Source organism: Neolamprologus brichardi, chromosome 14 (assembly GCF_056152115.1).
Source record: "Neolamprologus brichardi isolate AB-2024 chromosome 14, ASM5615211v1, whole genome shotgun sequence".
In the NCBI taxonomy this organism is placed as follows: Eukaryota; Metazoa; Chordata; class Actinopteri; order Cichliformes; family Cichlidae; genus Neolamprologus; species Neolamprologus brichardi.
Genome location: NC_142117.1, coordinates 36,323,885 through 36,343,423, shown reverse-complemented (window position 1 = coordinate 36,343,423; position 19,539 = coordinate 36,323,885). Strand labels below are relative to the sequence as shown.

At 42.7% G+C, this 19,539-nt stretch overlaps 1 non-coding gene across 1 annotated transcript; it reads right to left on the bottom strand.

Moving 5' to 3' along the window:
- Positions 1 to 904: 904 nt before the first annotated feature.
- Positions 905 to 1,100, bottom strand: LOC148099635 (U2 spliceosomal RNA). The gene has a single exon (XR_015720243.1). It is a non-coding gene; the product is annotated as a U2 spliceosomal RNA (small nuclear RNA).
- Between the last annotated feature and the right edge of the window lie 18,439 nt (positions 1,101 to 19,539).

Sequence of the window (19,539 nt, the reverse complement as noted above, 5' to 3'; positions counted from 1 at the left end):
ATTTAAATAGTTAAAAGTTTAAAATGTAAATAGTTGTTTTTTGTATTATATGATTTATTTATTACATTTTATGTGGAGTGAATAAATGGACCTTAAAGACAAAGCACGTGAAAACTCCAAAACGCGTAAAAACTCCAAAACACGTAAAAACTCCAAAACACGTAAAAACTCAGAAGCACGTACAAACTCCAAAACACGTACAAAAGACAACAGAAGTGCTCCAGGTTTCTAGGGCGCAGTGTTGAGCTTTTGTTACCTAGGGGCTACACAAGCCAGGAAGTATCAACAACCGGATTTGGTGTGTGTAAGTAACAGGTAAATGAACTTTTTTTTTTAAATTATTTGAATAAATATGAGTGCTTGTCTATAAATACACAAACAATACACAGGTGTTTTCAATTGTGTAATTTAAGTGATCTGGATCTGTTTTGGAAGTTCAGTAAATGCTAGAAATGTGTTTTGGAGTTTGTACGTGCTTTTTGGAGTTTGTATATGCTTTAGAGTTTGTACGTGCTTTGTCTCTAGGGGCCATATATAAACATATATAAATAAAACCATTTTTTTTACATTAGTAATTCCTTTTCTGCATAATTTTATATTATTGTTAATGATTAAATAATTAAAGCAACAAAACAACCTGAAGAGCCGGTTCGGAGCCGAAAGAGCCGGATCCCTAAAAAGAGCCGGAAATCCCATCACTAGACTCCTCGTCCCGGCTTCCGGCGTCACGGTAGGCCCTGTTTGCTTGGCTGAAGGGGCAGATCTCAGGCCCCGCCTGCTCTGCTCCAGAGTTCGACTTTGACAGGAGAGGGGTGACTGGAGAGGAGCACGTTCGCGGCTTCAGGCTGCTTTCTGGCTCTTGGCTTGGCAGACCTTACTTTGTTTGGCTTTCTTGCTTTTGCGCAAAGGAGGCACCGTTCCCGGAGGCGCTGCAATACGGGGTCGATGCGTGGAGCGAACGAAGCGAGCCCCTTATTCGGCTCCCTGTTCTAAAAATGCGTTTAATACATTGCCCCCGAATCGGGGGCGTATCAGATATTTCAAATCTTTGACAAATTGACAACTGACAATTGACAATTGACAAATCTCTGTCAATTTATGGAATCAAGTGATGAGGTGGCCAGTACCTGAAGTTACGAATACAATCCTATAACCCTACCTGCATGCTTGCCTAATACCCTAACCCAAAGACTCAGTTTAGCATTTATCCAGCAGCACAGGCCCTGGATTTTTGAAGATGGCCTCAAGAACCAGCACAGAGCCTGGTGTGGTGTAGTTAGTCTCGTCCAGCAGCACAGGGCCTGGTGTGTTGTAGGTGGCCTCAGCCAGCAGAACAAGACAGTGGTGAAAACAGCCAAAAGCAATGTCGTTAATGTGCCCTCATTAATGGGCAGCTGCTTTGGGTCTTTTATTACACCCCTTATCTGGATCAAAAGCAGTTCAATGACATGAAAATGAAAGGCTTACAGCACCAGGTATTCAAAGGCAGTCTCCCATTAAAGTACTAACCAAGCCCAGCAGAGTTATAGCTTGCCTTCAAGACTTTGAAAAGGAGAAAATCATTGACCGCCTTACATATCACCGCCTTTACCCAGGGGATGCCATACCCTGCATTTACGGACTTCCTAAAATCCACAAGGAAGCTGTCCCACTCAGACTCATAGTCAGTAGCATAAACTCAGCCACTTATAACATTGCAAAACACCTTGCTACCATCCTTGCTCCTCTCGTGGGGAACACCCCACACCACATCAAGAACTCCACCGACTTCACCGACAAGGCCCAGAAACTTACCCTGGATCCAGATGAAACCATGGTGTCCTTTGATGTAGTCTCTCTCTTCACTTGCATACCCACCACGGAGGCATTGGAGACTGTCAGAAAACGACTACAAGAAGACAGCTCCTTGGAGGACAGGACCAACTTCACACCCAATCAGATCTGCACACTGTTAGACCTGTGCCTCACCACTACATATTTCAAATACAACGAAGGCTATTACAGACAAAAACATGGCTGTGCCATGGGCTTCCCCGTGTCACCTATTGTAGCCAACCTTTACATGGAGGAAGTGGAAAGGAAGGCTCTTGGCTCTTTTAAAGGGAGCGTACCCAGCCACTGGTACAGATATGTAGACGACACCTGGGTCAAAATCAAGACACAAGAAGTGGAATCCTTCACTGCGCACATCAACGCTGTGGATAAAAACATCAAGTTCACCAGGGAAGACACAAAGGACGACTGTTTGCCTTTCCTGGACTGCGCTGTGCACATTGAAGAGAATGGCAACCTCAACATCGAAGTTTACCGGAAGCCCACACACACGGACCAGTACCTCCTGCTTGACTCCCATCACCCTCTGGAACACAAACTTGGAGTAATTAGGACCCTACACCACCGGGCAGAACATGTTCCCTCTAAGCCTGAAGGGAAAAAGAAGGAACACACACATGTAAAGGAAGCACTCAAAACGTGCGGCTATCCTAAATGGGCATTCTTAAAGTCAGCAAAGAGGCACAGAAAAGAAGATCAGACACCAGCGAGGGAGGATAAGAAGGACAGACGCAACAACATTGTCATCCCCTATGTAGCCGGTGTATCAGAGAAACTCAGGAGGGTTTTCTCCAAGCATGACATCCCGGTGTACTTCAGACCCAGCAACACACTCAGACAAAAACTGGTTCACCCGAAAGACAAAACGCCAAAACACAGACTTAACAATGTGGTGTATGCTGTACAGTGCAGCGAGGAATGCCCAGACCTCTACATTGGAGAGACCAAACAGCCACTTCACAAGTGCATGGCACAACACAGAAGAGCCACCTCCACAGGACAAGATTCAGCTGTCCATCTGCATCTTAAGGATAAAGGACACTCTTTCGAGGATGCCAATGTTCACATTTTGGACAGAGAGGACAGATGGTTTGAAAGAGGAGTGAAAGAAGCCAGCTATGTCCACTGTGAGCGACCATCTTTGAACAGAGGCGGTGGTTTACGACACCAACTGTCTGCCATCTATAATCTAGTTTTGAGATCCCTTCCCAGACGCCTTAACGCCCACTCACACCCTGGGCCATCTGACCTCAGGAATTCGCATGATAAGGTGGGGCCAGGTTTCACAATGAGCTCACCTGAAACTCTGGCTGATTGGGACCCACACCCAGTTTCACACCTTGGCTCAGGCGATTAGAGGATCATCAGGGGGTCCTTTTGTCCCTCTGTGGGGGGAAACTCCCACTAGGTTTAAATCTGGGACTCCCCACCATTTGACCTTAGAACTGAAGAAGCTTCTCAGATGAGAGGTGAAACATCTTCAAGTAAACTTAAAGAAGTCCAGACGCTTTTCTTTGTCAGCTCCTTTGACTATTGCACAAAAACAAAGTTACAATTTATACTTTAAGTACATACCGGCGACACAACCACAAACAGAATATGCAGACAGTATTTTCTCCGACAGGACACCATAAACTGCGTGCCGATATGTTTCCCTTCTTTTGCTCACTCGCTTTTCTTGACTGAGCTGACTTCCTGTTCAATAAAGTTTTTTCTAAATAAAGCCGTTTCTAAAGTGCATTACTTGGAGCAACCACAGAGGGCGCTGTAAACACATAATGAATAACAACTGACTGAGAATGATATTTTGGTGATACAACATTTCACAACTTTTAGTGATAACAGAACAGCTGGTAAGTTATTGCAGTGCCAGCTGTTTAATTCACAGTAAGCTTATGCAGTAACCACGGTAACTACGGCTGGATCGACGCAGGTCAGACTTTGGGAAATACTCCTCATGTCTCTGAAACTAAAAAGCGGTCGTTCATCAGCTGTGTAGAGAGTTTTCCAGCAGGGTATTGCAAACAGAAACGTGTTGATGATGAAAATAGCAGGTCTGCCTTTACAGACTTTAAGTTTGCTTGATGAGCATCAGTAACAAAGTCATAGACACAACTTTATTTAACTTTCTCATGTTGGTAAAAACGAATCTGCAGCTGAGAGAATAACAAACTCAAATATATATATATATATATATATATACTGTAGATTTTCATGTCTCTGGAATAGTTGGCAGTAATAAGGATTATTTTCTGTAAAAGAATATCGACATGTGAATTAGATTAGTTTGATGCTGCCAACCCTTTCATGTAACTGCGCTGCTGGTTTAACTCAACTAACGGAAAGATATCCTGGATATGCTGACTTTGCTCCATGGTGTACAGGACTCTGAGACAGCAGCTGGACTGCCTGTTTAGCCTCATGATTAATGTCCACAATGAAAATATTAGTCGAACATCGTGAAGTCTGTATAGGTTTAACAGTGTCGAACAAGCCTGCTACAGTTAAACCTGAGAGTTACTATATGGCGGGAACACCAATATTATCTCTTTTAATAAAGTTTACACGTGTATACACAGGTCACACTGATTATTGAACAGAAAACACAAAGATCAGGTGTTAATCTGATTTATTTAATCTCTCTCCTCCTTTTTAATATTAGCTATAATTCAGAAATGGCGACTGAAACGAGTAGATATAATGAATGAAGCCGGTGTACCGTCAGCTGGGGTTATGACAGTTGTGTACCGGCTCTATCACATGCTTTGCTGTGAGACAGACATCCACAAAATCAGCACTTCTGCAAAGAGGCTCTATCTTAAAAAAACGCTACATCCTCGGCTAAAAAAATATTAAAAGTGTATTTGGTGACACACAAACAGAGTACTTCAAAGCACAGTTCAGTTATTTTCTACATGTTCATAGTTGTTGTTGTTGAGAAACGCCCACTGAAGGAATGGCCACCAGCCCAAAGCAATGGTTTTGACTCAAACAGCGTTAACCCCGCCCCCTGAGTTTGATGGGTGATGCTGACGGATAAAAATAAATGAAGAACACAGCTGCAGGGTCAGGAGTGCCTTAATGAATTAAATAAATACATCATCAAATAATTAATTAAGTGTTTCAATATAAATAAATAATTTATTAAGTGTTTTAAATGACATGAATGGGCATTTAATTAATTACTGCCACATTTAATTCATTATTAATGTGTATGAATTAATCCATTTTGTCACTCCTGACCCTCCATACTCTTGATCCCTGCATCAGCACTTTGGGGGCATTTAGCCCTAAGAACTAATACTTAGTAAAGCAAAATACACCAAACTTATAATTTAGTAAAGGGGGAGGGGCTACGGAGAATGAGCCTTATCAGTGTGGAGTCCATGCAGCTCTGGCTGGGAAACCCCACACATGCGACGTGTACTATCGGTACAGTGATGCCCCACTACAACAGTGACATGTGGAACCTTAGTATTACAAAAATTCCATCTAAATAATAAAAAAATAAAATCTATACAATGCACATTTGAGAAAGTTCACTATGACTCACTCAGTACATTCTAGCTCAGCTACATAAGGAGCTTGGAAAGAAAAGCATCTGGCATCAGGACATCCAGACGCTTTTCTTCTCTACAAAGGTGTATTAAAAAAAGAACAGCAAATTATAATATTACAGCGGATGTGTGACCTTAAAGGTTACTGGCTGAAAAAAGGTCATTGATCAAACTGATTCTTGCTCGCTGAGTGCAAAAAACATTTTAATCAGATTCTCTGCAGGAAAATTTGAAAACATTTCCTCCTAAATTCTCAGTATTCACTTATGAGCATTCAGTCAAACGTTCATTTACGGGTGTAGTTAAAAAACTGCCAATAACTGACTTCCCACAGCAGTTGTTTGGTCGGACACAGTAAGAGATGTAATCTGTTACTCTTCATGTGACTTCTTGAGAAAGAAGGTGTCTCTGAGATGTACTAATAGTGTAATACACTCCAGTTTTTCATCTATTATTACCCCCAGAAATTTATTTTCCCTGACTCTTTCAATATCAACACCATTTAGTTTAATCTTAGCATTGTATTTAAAGTACTATTTCCAAATAACATAATTTTAGTTTTATTCAAATTTAATGATAATTTGTTTTTATCAAGCCAGAACTTCACTTTACTTATTTCATTAGTCGTATCATCCAATAAATTCTGCAGATCATCACCAGAGCAGAAGATGTTTGTATCGTCAGCAAAGAGAACCATTTTTAATACTTTGGACACTTTACAGATGTTGTTAATGTTTAAGTTGAAGAATTTTGGGCCCAAAACTGAGCCTTGGGGTACACCACAAGCAATGTCCATACATAAGGAGAGACCACCATTTAATTTCACAAGTAGTCATGATTTTGCAAATATTCCACCTTGTAGTGCAGTTTGCACAAATTGTTTTAAAAATGCACTCAGCCTACAAACATTACTGATGAGTCAAGATCTGCACAAACTGACAGAAACACTAAAGCAGCTACACATTTTATTCTTATTGTCATGTATGTCCTATTTATCAGGTGACAGAAGAACCAACACAAAGCTCAGAGAGTAATGGTGATACAAGATCACAGGTGAAATTGGATAATGACTTGGTGGTTCATGTAGGCAAGTATATTTCTCCCTTTTGTTAATCTTTTTTTTTGTCTTTAGCAAAGACAAAAAGGGGGAAAAAAGAAACAGGGCAGGGTTCGGTGGTGGAATCATCCATCCCCACCAATGCCAAAACCAAATCTACGCCCTTGGATTACAGAATACATGCCCCAAAATGTATTTTGTAACGTAATCCGTTACGTTACTCAATGAGAGTAACATATTCTGAATACTTTGGATTACTTAATATATTATCATGCTATTTACAACTACTTGAATGTACTATTGCTGTGTGATTTGTTACTATTACTGTAGGCTACTCACCATACCAACACCAACTAGATTTTTAAATCTTAATATAAATGAGTAACAGTAGGTGGACATTAGGTAAGGCTGCACTTTTAGCAGCGATCTCGTATAGAAAACTATTCCGCGCGTATATAAAACAGGTCCGCGGCTCCGATCCGTAGTAAAGGGACCTCTGGCTAATACGTCGGGTTCGTGTCGGGCTCGTAGCTGAAAACTTGCTTTACGTTGTTGTCTGGGTCAACTTTGCTAACAGAGACAGAGAGAGGCGTTGAAAGGCTGCTCCAACAGACCTTATTGTTTCAGAGGAAAACACGAACACGGTGTACAGTCGACTCTTAATAGCTTACTTACAACTGGGCTACACTGCCCATAAGGCTACATTCTTTAGGGCTATGCCTGGAACAGTCTGCCTGTTGCTTTTATATTAAATAATTTTTGAACAATAATTGAAAAAAAAATTTCTCCACGTCATTATGTGGGCTGCAAGTAGGGTGACATGGGCCGCGAGATTGAGACACCGCCATTAGAGCCTCTTAATGCGTGTTTTTTGGGGGTTTCTGTCGGCATGGAATTACCAAAAACAAAGAGGGCATAGCCGAACATATGAAACGGGAAAAGACGGCCGTGTAATCCCTTTATTTCAAAAAAGTAAGTGTATTCTGAATACCACCATTTTAAATGGTAACTGTAACGGAATACAGTTACTCATATTTTCTATTTTAATACGTAACTTCGGTACATGTATTCTGTTACTCCCCAACACTGAAAATAAATAAAAGAACATTGAAGTTTTTGAGATGTTCAGTGCAATAACACACAAGCTAATCCAAAAGTTAACAGCTCACATCATGACTTATGACCTCAAAGTCTGCCTGGATCTAAATGAGGGAACCATGCGGACCTCATCAGTACAGGGCCTGCTGCAGCACACAAACTAATTTATATATATATATACACACACATATATATAGATATAAAAATATAAATTTGTTTTATTTTTATTTATCTTTTTAATTACCTCTTCATCTGCTTTCAGCTGCACAAACTCAAGTCTCACATATCAGTGACAAACCACAGTTGTGCTGTTGGAGCATCCACAGCCTCTGTGTGAGTGCACTGCAACATCATGACATGAAGAACACTGGACACTTGAACCCGCTTTCAGTCTAACTTTAACTTTTTATCGCCAATAGACAAGTTGGCAAAATGTAACACTCAGAACATGGAGTCAACAAATAATACTAAAATGTTTAATTATTACTACATTACCTTTGACTAAAACTCTTGTTTGCGAGCAGCTTATTGATCTTGATAAAGACGTGCTGCTTACTTGTGTAAAAACAGCAAAATATAAAAAGCGTTTACTAATTTGTACCAACGTGAGAGAGAAATGGATCTGAAACCACTGAAACCAGAGTGTTTGCAGACACACAGATAATGAAGACATGCTGCTCGGAAATGCTAGATACAGATAAAAATGGAGTGTGTGTGTGTGTGTGTGTGTGTGTGTGCGTGTGCGTGTGCGTGTGCGTGTGTGTGTGTGTGTGTGTGTGTGTGTGTGTGTGTGTATTGAGCCAAGATTGCAAAACTGCCTAACTGCCTTAGTCTTCCTCCCATTAGGGTCTACATGGATGACATGACCATCATTACAACAACAGAACCATGTACTAGGCCAAGGGCGTAGATTTGGCATGGACAGAGGGGACATGGCCCCACCAATAATTTGATCTCTTCATGTAAAGAAAAACAAACGTGACAGAAAGAAAAAAAACAATCTGTCAACGTCTCATTCAACCAGCGGTGAAGAAAGATTTAAATGACGTTCTCTACCTCATGTGACAAATATGGCCAATGTGATTGGCTGTGCCTTTCAGGGAGCTCTGTTTAGTTTTAGCAGCAGCAAGCCTGCACTGTGAGGACCTGCAAGTAGGAGAGGAGGATGGCAGCAAAAAGGAAGAACCTGGAAATGAAACAAACACACGGAGCCAGAGATAAAAAATACAGGGAGCAAAAGCCCAAAGCAGAACAAAACAACAGCACTGCGGCCCAGCAACAGTCCAAAAGAAAACAGACAAAAAGCCCATGAAAGGCACAGAGGCCCAGGCAACAGTCTCGAAAAGGTTCAGGAGGCTGGCCCGGAGGCTGACGGCACAACAGTCCAAACCCGGGCAGATCAGGGGGGCGGCCCGGAGGCAGGCGGCCCAAGAGCCAAGAGGACAGTTCAGGGGGCCGGGCAGGCGGGAGGCACCGGCGGCGACGGAGCAGGTCAGGAGGCCGGCCGGGCGGGAGGCACCGGCGGCGACGTAGTGCAGCGGGCCGTGCAGGACGAGCAGGCCGGACAGGACTAGCAGGACGTGCAGGACCAGACGGCATGGGGACCTCAGGCGCAGACGAAGCTAGACGAAGCGAGGCAGGACCAGGCGACGCCGTAGGCGAAGACACGGAGGCCGGACCGGGCGACGCAGAGGCTGAAGCTGGACCAGGCGACGCAGAAGCTGCAGCTGAAGCTGAACCAGACAAGGACGAAGACTCGGAAGCTGGACCAGACGAGGGCGAAGACTCGGAGGCTGGACCAGATGATGGTGGCGCTGCAGGCGACGGCGTGGGAGCCGCAGGTGGTGGCGCTGCAGGCGACGGCGTGGGAGCCGCAGGTGGTGGCGCTGCAGGCGACGGCGCTGCAGGCGACGGCGTGGGAGCCGCAGGGGGTGGCGCTGCAGGCGACGGCGCTGCAGGCGACGGCGTGGGAGCCGCAGGTGGTGGCTGGACGGGCCCCTCGGACCCTCCAGCAGAGGCAGACGAAGGCTGGACGGGCCCCTCAGACCCTCCAGCAGGAACAGGTGGTGGAGTAAATGACTGAGGTGAGAACTGAGCAGGTGACTGAGCTGATAGGTGAGCTAAAGTCTGAGCTACGGAGAGAAGTTTAATATGTATCGACTGTTGTAAAGATGGTAGAAATGGTGGGTAAGGTGGTGGATTAGCAGTAAGCTGAGCTAGTTCCCCTGAGCCTCCAGAACCTGAAGAAAACTGCTGGACGGGCTCACCTGAGCCTCCAGTGAGGTCAGAAACAGGTGCAGGTACCTGCCGGACACCAGCCACTCCCACCCGAGGAGAAGGTACGGGTGCCAGAGCTAACTGGTTCCCGGTCATCGTCACACTGGGAGCCGGGACAGGCACCGTCAATGGCTGGGCAGCTGCTGTCCCCACCCGAGGAGCTGGCATGGGTTTAGCGACAGGCAGAGGCTCAGCCGGCCTGGACACCGGAGCAGGGACCAGCTGGACCTCAGCCTCCCTCACCTGAAGCACTGAAACAGGTGCAGGGGAATGCTGGGCCCGAGCTGCCCTGGGAGTAGGAACACAACGGTGCAAAGGAGCAGGCTCAGCAAACACAGACTCCTCTAAAATGTTTCTTAGCTTCCTACCACCACCACGTCTAACAGTCTTAACAGTTTTCACAGTCTCAGAATTTACAGTGTGCACATGATTGTCTTTTTCCAGCTCAGAGGGAGCATAATGAAAACAGTCATTATACCTCACCACGGGGAGTGGCTCAGCAGAGACAGAGTGGCGACCACGTGAGCGTCGCTTTCTCCGGGAAGTGGGAGGTGGCAAACTGGGCTGCGAATCCTCCAAAAGACCAGGCTGCGATGAGGAAGCAGAGAGTTTGTGAAGCTCAGAACATGGCAGACCCAAAAACAGAGCAAAGGACTGCAGTGGAGTGAGTCTAACGTTCGGCGTCACGTAATCCTTCTTCCTCCGCCGCTTAACCCTCTTGTCGGACTGGTAATCCAGGGGTGGAGGCGGAGGTGTAGCGACTGGAGAGAATGAGCACGTGCTCAATCTGATCGCCCGAGGCATAGGCGCCGGCTCGGCCGTAGCCATGGCAGTTTGGAGGCTGCGGGGCCCTCCCCAAGCCAAACGTGAACCATAGAAAGGTGACTCGAGCTCCCGGTCATGTTTAGCCTCCTGCCTCACGCTCTCCTTGAGGAAGGAAGAAACTGCGGGTCGCCGATACCACACGGAGTCTGCTGGGTCCATGTTATGGTCGCGATCTTCTGTTATGGAACGGCTGTGTGCAGACAGGAATAGGACCCAAGGTGCAGACACTCGGAGGCAAAACTTAAACTCAAAACAGCTTTAATGTTAAACTCAAAAAAGCAACAAAACTGAGTATCCAAAAATAAACTTACACAAACAGACTGACAGAACACACAGCTAGATAAACGGTAGATCGCGACAATGAAAAACAGGGCTCAAATACATAGAGGGAGCAATCAGGGAATGGACAACAGGAGGGAAACAGGAGGGAAACATAGCTGGGGCAAATCAGAACTGACGAGACAAGGAAGCGTAAACTGAACACACTGAGATAAGACAGAGACCTTCAAAGTAAAACAGGAAACACATGACACAGACTGAACAAAAGACACAGACTCACATGCAGGGACTACAACAGAGGGAACAGAGACGTGGGACCAGGGCAGACACAGACACTGACTGGACACGGGGATATAGCAGACAGGGGAGACAGCAACTAAGGATTACACAGAGACAAACCATAAGACATGACTCTAACGAAAACCCAAAGACTAGAAATTATAAATAATATAATAAACTCAAAAACCCTGGGTCAACGACCCAGGCATCCTAACAATTAGAGCCTCTTAATGCGTGTTTTTTGGGGGGGGTTCTGTCTGCATGGAATTACCAAAAACAGAGAGGGCATAGCCAAACATTTTAAATGGTAACTGTAAGGGAATACAGTTACTCATATTTTGTATTTTAATACGTAACTTCGGTACATGTATTCTGTTACTCCCCAACACTGAAAATAAATAAAAGAACATTGAAGTTCTTGAGATGTTCAGTGCAATAACACACAAGCTAATCCAAAAGTTAACAGCTCACATCATGACTTATGACCTCAAAGTCTGCCTGGATCTAAATGAGGGAACATTGCGGACCTCATCAGTACAGGGCCTGCTGCAGCACACAAACTAATTTATATATATATACACACACACATATATATAGATATAAAAATATAAATTTGTTTTATTTTAATTAATTTTTTTAATTACCTCTTCATCTGCTTTCAGCTGCACAAACTCAAGTCTCACATATCAGTGACAAACCACAGTTGTGCTGTTGGAGCATCCACAGCCTCTGTGTGAGTGCACTGCAACATCATGACATGAAGAACACTGGACACTTGAACCCGCTTTCAGTCTAACTTTAACTTTTTATCGCCAATAGACAAGTTGGCAAAATGTAACACTCAGAACATGGAGTCAACAAATAATACTAAAATGTTTAATTATTACTACATTACCTTTGACTAAAACTCTTGTTTGCGAGCAGCTTATTGATCTTGATAAAGACGTGCTGCTTACTTGTGTAAAAACAGTGAAATATAAAAAGTGTTTACTAATTTGTACCAACGTGAGAGAGAAATGGATCTGAAACCACTGAAACCAGAGAGTTTGCAGACACACAGATAATGAAGACATGCTGCTCGGAAATGCTAGATACAGATAAAAGTGGAGTGTGTGTGTGTGTGTGTGGTTGTGTGTGTGTGTGTGTGTGTGTGTGTGTGTGTGTGTGTGTGTATTGAGCCAAGATTGCAAAAATGCCTAACTGCCTTAGTCTTCCTCCCATTAGGGCTTACATGGATGACATGACCATCATTACAACAACAGAACCATGTACTAGGCCAAGGGCGTAGATTTGGCATGGACAGAGGGGACATGGCCCCACCAATAATTTGATTTCTTCAAGTAAAGAAAAACAAACGTGATAGAAAGAAAAAAACAATCTGTCAACGTCTCATTCAACCAGCGGTGAAGAAAGATTTAAATTACGTTCTCTACCTCATGTGACAAATATGGCCAATGTGATTGGCTGTGTCTTTCAGGGAGCTCTGTTTAGTTTTAGCAGCAGCAAGCCTGCAGTGTGAGGACCTGCAAGTAGGAGAGGAGGATGGCAGCAAAAAGGAAGAACCTGGATATAAGAAAGTGTTTTTCAAAGAAACCTGTAAGTCACTTAAAGCCAAGTTCACTCATAAAATGTGCCGGTCATAATAACGTTACAGGCTATGCTAGGCTTTGGCCCACATCAGGCTAAAATTGTATGCAACCATGAATAACGTGTTATGGAAACTAACTGCACAACAGGCAGCACTATTAGTTCTCTCAGTCTCAGAGCAGCATTTCTAATTTTGATTGAAACTGTCAGAGAAAACGGAGCCTCGAGCAAGCCAGGATAATAATACTAAAATGTTTAATTATTACTACATTACCTTTGACTAAAACTCTTGTTTGCGAGCAGCTTGTTGATCTTGATAAAGACGTGCTGCTTACTTGTGTAAAAACAGTGAAAAATAAAAAGTCTTTACTAATTTGTACCAACGTGAGAGAGAAATGGATCTGAAACCACTGAAACCAGAGTGTTTGCAGACACACAGATAATGAAGACATGCTGCTCGGAAATGCTAGATACAGATAAAAATGGAGTGTGTGTGTCTAACTGCCTCAGTAATTATGGATCTTATAGTCCTTACAAACACTGTTTCACTAACTTCAGTAAACATTTTACATACATATGTCACACCGTGAACGCAGCGGTGCACGAGCCACTGCAGTGGAGCTCACGTACAGCTTTGTGCTTCAGACTGTTATCACACACAAACAATCAATGCAGGAGAAATAGCGCGTCCACGTGGTAGATGCCGTCATTTACACAGTGCTTCATGCAGGTGTGATAACGAGACTGTTTGACTGCTGCAGGAGAAGATTGTTGATTTATGTATCTGTGCATTTTCAGATTTTTGTGTTCCAGCTGTTGTATGTTTGTTTTTTCTTACAGGTGCAGCAGTTGGTGATTGTGCATTTCTATTTGGACTCTATTCTTTTATTACATCTTGCACTACGACCCCCATGCACCAATGCCGTGCACCGGGTGTGGTAGGCCTTTGTGTTGCTCAGTGAACGGAGTTGATTCAGCACAGTCCTCCAAGCTATGTACAGTAAATGTACTATCGTCAAGTACTGATTATTATCCACTTTTTATACTTTTTCTATTTTTTTGCCTTTTTGTGTCATTTCAGATATTGTGTCAGTCACTGTTCCCTCTGAGCACGTGAGCAATCGTGCACTGCTAACACAGTCTCCGCCCACTGAAAATCAGCGAAATAAAATAAATACATGTATTTACTTTTATTCCAACTCAGGCTTGATTTTTTTTGTGCGCAGCGCAGATTTTCTGTGTGGGGAGATCGTGTCAGCAGTGCGCGACTGTTCACGCGCACAGCTTTATTACTTCCAGGCTTGATTATTGCAATTCATATTATCAGGATGTCCTAAAAACTCGGGTTCATTATGACATCTATAAAGAGAAACTTCACAATTATAATTTACAACTGAGGAGTGCAAGAAGGTCCTGCTTCTCTGACATCATCACCAAAAACAGTCATAATGCTCGGGTCTTATTTTCTACAGTTGACAGGCTAACAAACCCTCCTGTGTCAGTGGCAGCTGAACTTCGACCATGGCCTGCAATGACTTCGCCAAATTCTTCACAGACAAAATCCAAAAGATCAGACAAGCAATTGGTACATCAACAGCAGATTCAGGACATGTACTGTGTCCACCAAAAAACTGTTTAAACACCATCAAACAGTTTCACCCTATTAACAGCAACGACCTGGAGGACATCTTAGATCAACTGAACTCCTCCTCTTGCTGTTTAGATGTCCTGTTTTTCAAAAAGGTCTCAAAGACTTTGGAGTCAGACCTGTTACAGATCGTCAGCTTTTCTTTAATGTCATGTGTGTTTCCAGAACCACTAAAAACTGCTGTAATTAAACCTATACTGAAAAAGGACAATCTTGACAAGATACAAATGAAGAACTACAGGCCGATCTCAAATCTCCCATTCTTAAGTGAGATCATTGAAAAAGCAGTTTCTCAACAGCTCAATTACTTCTTAACACAGAATAACTGCTATGATGCCTTCCAGTCAGGTTTCAGACAGAACCACAGCACTGAAACTGCTCTGACTAAAGTGTTTAATGACATATGTCTGAATACAGACAGTGGAAAAATGTCAGTCTTAGTTTGACTGGATCTCAGTGCAGCATTTGATACAGTTGACCGCAACATATTACTCAAACGACTGGAGAACTGGGCAGGTCTTTCAGGAACTGTACTAAACTGGTTCAAAACATACTTAGAAAACAGGAAATACTTTGTATCAATAGGTAACTTCACATCTGAGCAGACAAGTATCACATGTGGAGTTCCCCAAGGTTCCATCTTGGGACCCCTTCTGTTTAACATTTACATGCTCCCACTGGCACAGATTATAAAGAACAACAAAATAAACTATCACAGCTATGCAGATGACACACAAGCAGTGTTGGGAAGGTTACTTTTAAAATGTATTCCATTACAGATTACAGATTACATGCCCCAAAATGTATTCTGTAACGTATTCCGTTACGTTACTCAATGAGAGTAACGTATTCTGAATACTTTGGATTACTTAATATATTATCATGCTTTTTACAACTACATGAATGTACTATTGCTGTGATTTATTACTGTTACTGAAGGTCCGCGGCTCCGAACCGTAGTAAAGGGACCTCTGGCTAATACGGTGGGTTCTGTGTCGGCTCGTAGCTGAAAACTAGCTTTACTTTGTTGTCTGGGTCAACTTTGCTAGCAGAGACAGAGAGAGGCGTTGAAAGGCTGCTCCAACAGAACTTATTGTTTCAGAGGAAAACACGAACACGGTGTCTTAATAGCTTACTTACAGCTGGGCTCGTCAGGCTCTCTTCTTGGCTGCAGTGGTTATTATTATATTTACATGCTTCCAGCTCCCATTTCTGCTCGATGACAACTCGTACTTTTCCTTTTTCTTCCTCCCTCGCTCACAGACACATAACGGGTATGGCAGTCCATTCTCCCTGCAGCACGGACTACACTGCCCATGATGCTACATTCTTTAGAGCTATACCTGTAGCATCCTGCCTGTTAGCTTAGCACAACAACAACAAAAAGGCCTCTCTCACCCAGGAAACACGCAGAGAGAGAGCGTCACCCTGTAACCATGGCAACCGTAACGCTGCCGCCTGGAACAACAGAACGTAGCTGTCAAACAAAACCCAAACAGTCCTGACCCGCCACAATATGAAACAGGGAAGTACCGCCGTGTAATCCATTTATTTCAACAAAGTAACTGTATTCTAAATACCACCTTTTTAAACGGTAACTGTAACGGAATACAGTTACTCATATTTTGTATTTTAAATACGTAACGCGGTACATTTATTCCGTTACTCCCCAACACTGCACACAAGTATATATCACAATGTCACCAGGAGACCGAGGCCCTGTACAGGCTCTTGGTAAATGCATTGTGGAAATTAATGACTGGTTGTGCCACAATTTTCTCCAGCTAAACAAAAACAAAACGGAGGTAATAGTCTTTGCAGCCAAAGAAAAACGATCACAGGTCGCCACAGAACTTCAATCTATACACCTAAAAACCACAAACCAGGTGAGAAATTTGGGTGTAGTGATGGACATAGACCTAAATTTGTAAAAACACATTAAGACAATAACAAAGTAAGCTTACTATCACCTCAAGAATATATCAAGGATAAAAGATCTGCTGTCTCAACAGGACCTGGAAAAACTAACAGCATCTTTACAGGTCTACCTAAAAATCAGTCAGACAACTACAGCTCATTCAGAGCTCTGCTGCTCGAGTCCTCACTAAGACCAAACAAGTGGACCACATCAGTCCAGCTCTGAGGTCTTTACACTGGCTGCCTGTCCGTCAGAGGATAGACTTTAAAGTTCTGATGCTGGTCTATGAAGCTCTGAATGGTTTAGTACCAAAATACATCAGTGAACTCCTGACCCAGTATGAACCTTCCAGATCCCTCAGGTCATCTGGATCCGGTCTTTTATTAGTTCCCAGAGTCAGAACCAGACACGGAGAAGCTGCATTCAGCTTTTATGCTCCTTATATCTGGAACAAACTCCCAGAAAGCCTCAGATCAGCTGAAACACTCATTTTATTTAAATCCAGGTTGAAGACTCACATGTTCTCAGCTGCATTTGAATAAAACACCAAATCTGCGCTGTTTTACTTTTAAGCTTAAATTCTAAAACTTACATTTTATCTACTGTTCCTTTCTTTTCTTTTTTTAATGCTTTTTATTTGTTTTTATTTTTTAATGTCTCTGTAAAGCACTTTGAATCACCATGTTGTTGAATTGTGCTATATAAATAAACTTGCCTTGTCTTACACTATTAGTACATCTCAAAGATACTTTCTTTCTCAGGAAGTCACATGAAGAGTAATAGATTACATCTCTCACAGTATCAGACCAACCAGCTGCTGTGGAAAGTCTTTTTTTAGACACAGAGATAAAAATGTTTGACTGAAAGCTGATAAGTGAAAACTGAGAATTTAGAAGGAAATATTTTCATCTGAGGATCTGATTAAACTGTCACACTAATGTTTATATTTTTTAAACAAACTTATTGATGAAGATACTCTGGTCCTGTGGAACATTTCTCACTTTGGGAAGAGAGTCCCCAAAATACATGAAGATGTGACGGGACGAGTCGTATATTCAGTAATTCATTATTCTCCTTCATTTACTCTCCATGAGCTGACCCACTCAGACTCTGGACTGTACCAAGATGTGTGCTGGACTGAGGGCAACGTGACATATGAGAGAAACATCAGCCTGACTGTGTGTACGACAGTAAGTAAGGAAACAAGAGAATCTGACGGTCCAGTGGATCAAATATGAACTGACGCTTGATGAAGATTTCAGGACTGAAGGTTCTGGGTATCTTTTGATGAATGACAGTAGAAGGGCACATTTCCTGAAGGAGACAAACATGTCAACACTTCATGTATCGAACATAAAAATGAACACAGTATACATTTGCCTGGTGATGAACCAACAGCAATGTGTGAGCAGTCATTCTGTACATTTGACCAAACAAACAAACGTCATCTATCACTCAGTGGGAGAGACAGCTGTGCTTCAGTGTCCCATCAGTCATGACCAGCCCCCAGTTTGGAAGAAGCGGGACAAACTTTTCCAAGAAGGCAGTCAAAAATACTCGCTGGTGCTCCCATCAGTGATGTTAAATGATTCAGGTTTGTACAGCTGTGAAGGTCAAACCATAAAACAATGGTACAAACTTTTTGTGTGCCCCAAATTTGGTCCACCTGCAGTAGAGGTCTTCTCAGAGGGAGATGAAGTCACTGTCAGATGCTCTGATAAGAGAGAAACAACTATGTTGTCCATTTGGTTCATGAAGTCGATCCAAACAGAAGGCAAAATTGTGTACTCTTTTATGTTTCACGATCCACATAGAATCACCGCTGATGACAGACTGATATTCTCTAATGTCTCACTGAAACATGCAGGAGAGTACTGGTGTACAAAGATGAAATCAGGTGATGAGTGTGTGTCAGCAGAAAAAACAGTTCTGATCTACAGAGAGCCCTTTGGGGTTTACTCGACCTTCTACAGAGTCAGGTGGATACTGCTCAGCGGTCTGCAGGTGATGCTTTGTGTTGTTGTGGTCTGTGTGACACAGAAAACCAGGAGAGGAGAGCAGCTTTCAGCTCAGACACACACTTAATATGCTTATAATAATTATAATTATAATTATAATTATAATTATAATTATAATTATAATTATAATTATAATTGTCTTCCATATTTCCAAACATATCCATAATCACATACTGTGTATGCTACCATTGTATATAGTGTATTATCTTACTTTTTTTCATTAGTTGTAGTTATTGTATTTTTGTATTTCCTTCTGATATCTGTACCTGAGCTGAGGTGACGCAAAAATTTCCCCGTTGAGGGATCAATAAAGTCTTATCTTATCTTATCTTATCTTATCTATTAATAATATCATCATCATTATTATACATAAACGTAACAAGATGAAAATAAACAAAAACAAAAAGTTTATGGATTATGTCTGGGTGGTAGTGGAGCTCCGCCGGCGACGGGAGCGACAGCTGGCAAAGGTGCAGGAGCTCAGCGGCTGTATAGCGGTTCATTCAACCCTGTTCATTCAAATCTGAATCCAAATAATCTAAATAATCGAAAATGTACCGGTGAGTAGCGGTAGCCAGGCACGCCAGCGTTCACTCAAGCCGGAACCCGATTGATATTGATATGATAGTGGTTAAAAGATATAGTAAGGCTATTATAAAACCGTTTACGTACATCTGTAATTTATCATTTCAAACTAGTCGATTTCCAGACAGAATGAAAATAGCAAAAGTGATACCCCTATACAAATCTGGCAACAAACACCATTTCATAAACTACAGGCCAGTCTCTTTACTACCTCAATTCTCAGAAATTCTTGAAAAACTGTTTAACAACCAACTGGAAAAATGTATAGATAAACATAAACTACTCACTGAGAGTACGGATCAAGCAGAATTCAATAGAATACATCACAAATTCCATAGACAAAAAGCAATATGTGGCTGGGTTATTCAAAGACTTGACAAAGGCATTTGACACTATACCAGACGTTCCCAAAGTGTGGGGCCCGCCCCCTAGGGGGGGCGCAGAGCCATTGCAGGGGGGGCGCGGCATGAAAAGGGAAAAAAAAACAACAACAACAACGCTTGGACACTGCTAGCACGGGCGCCCACACAAACGCAAAGCAGGAGATGAAGCATAGCTGAATATGTTTCCAAACCAAC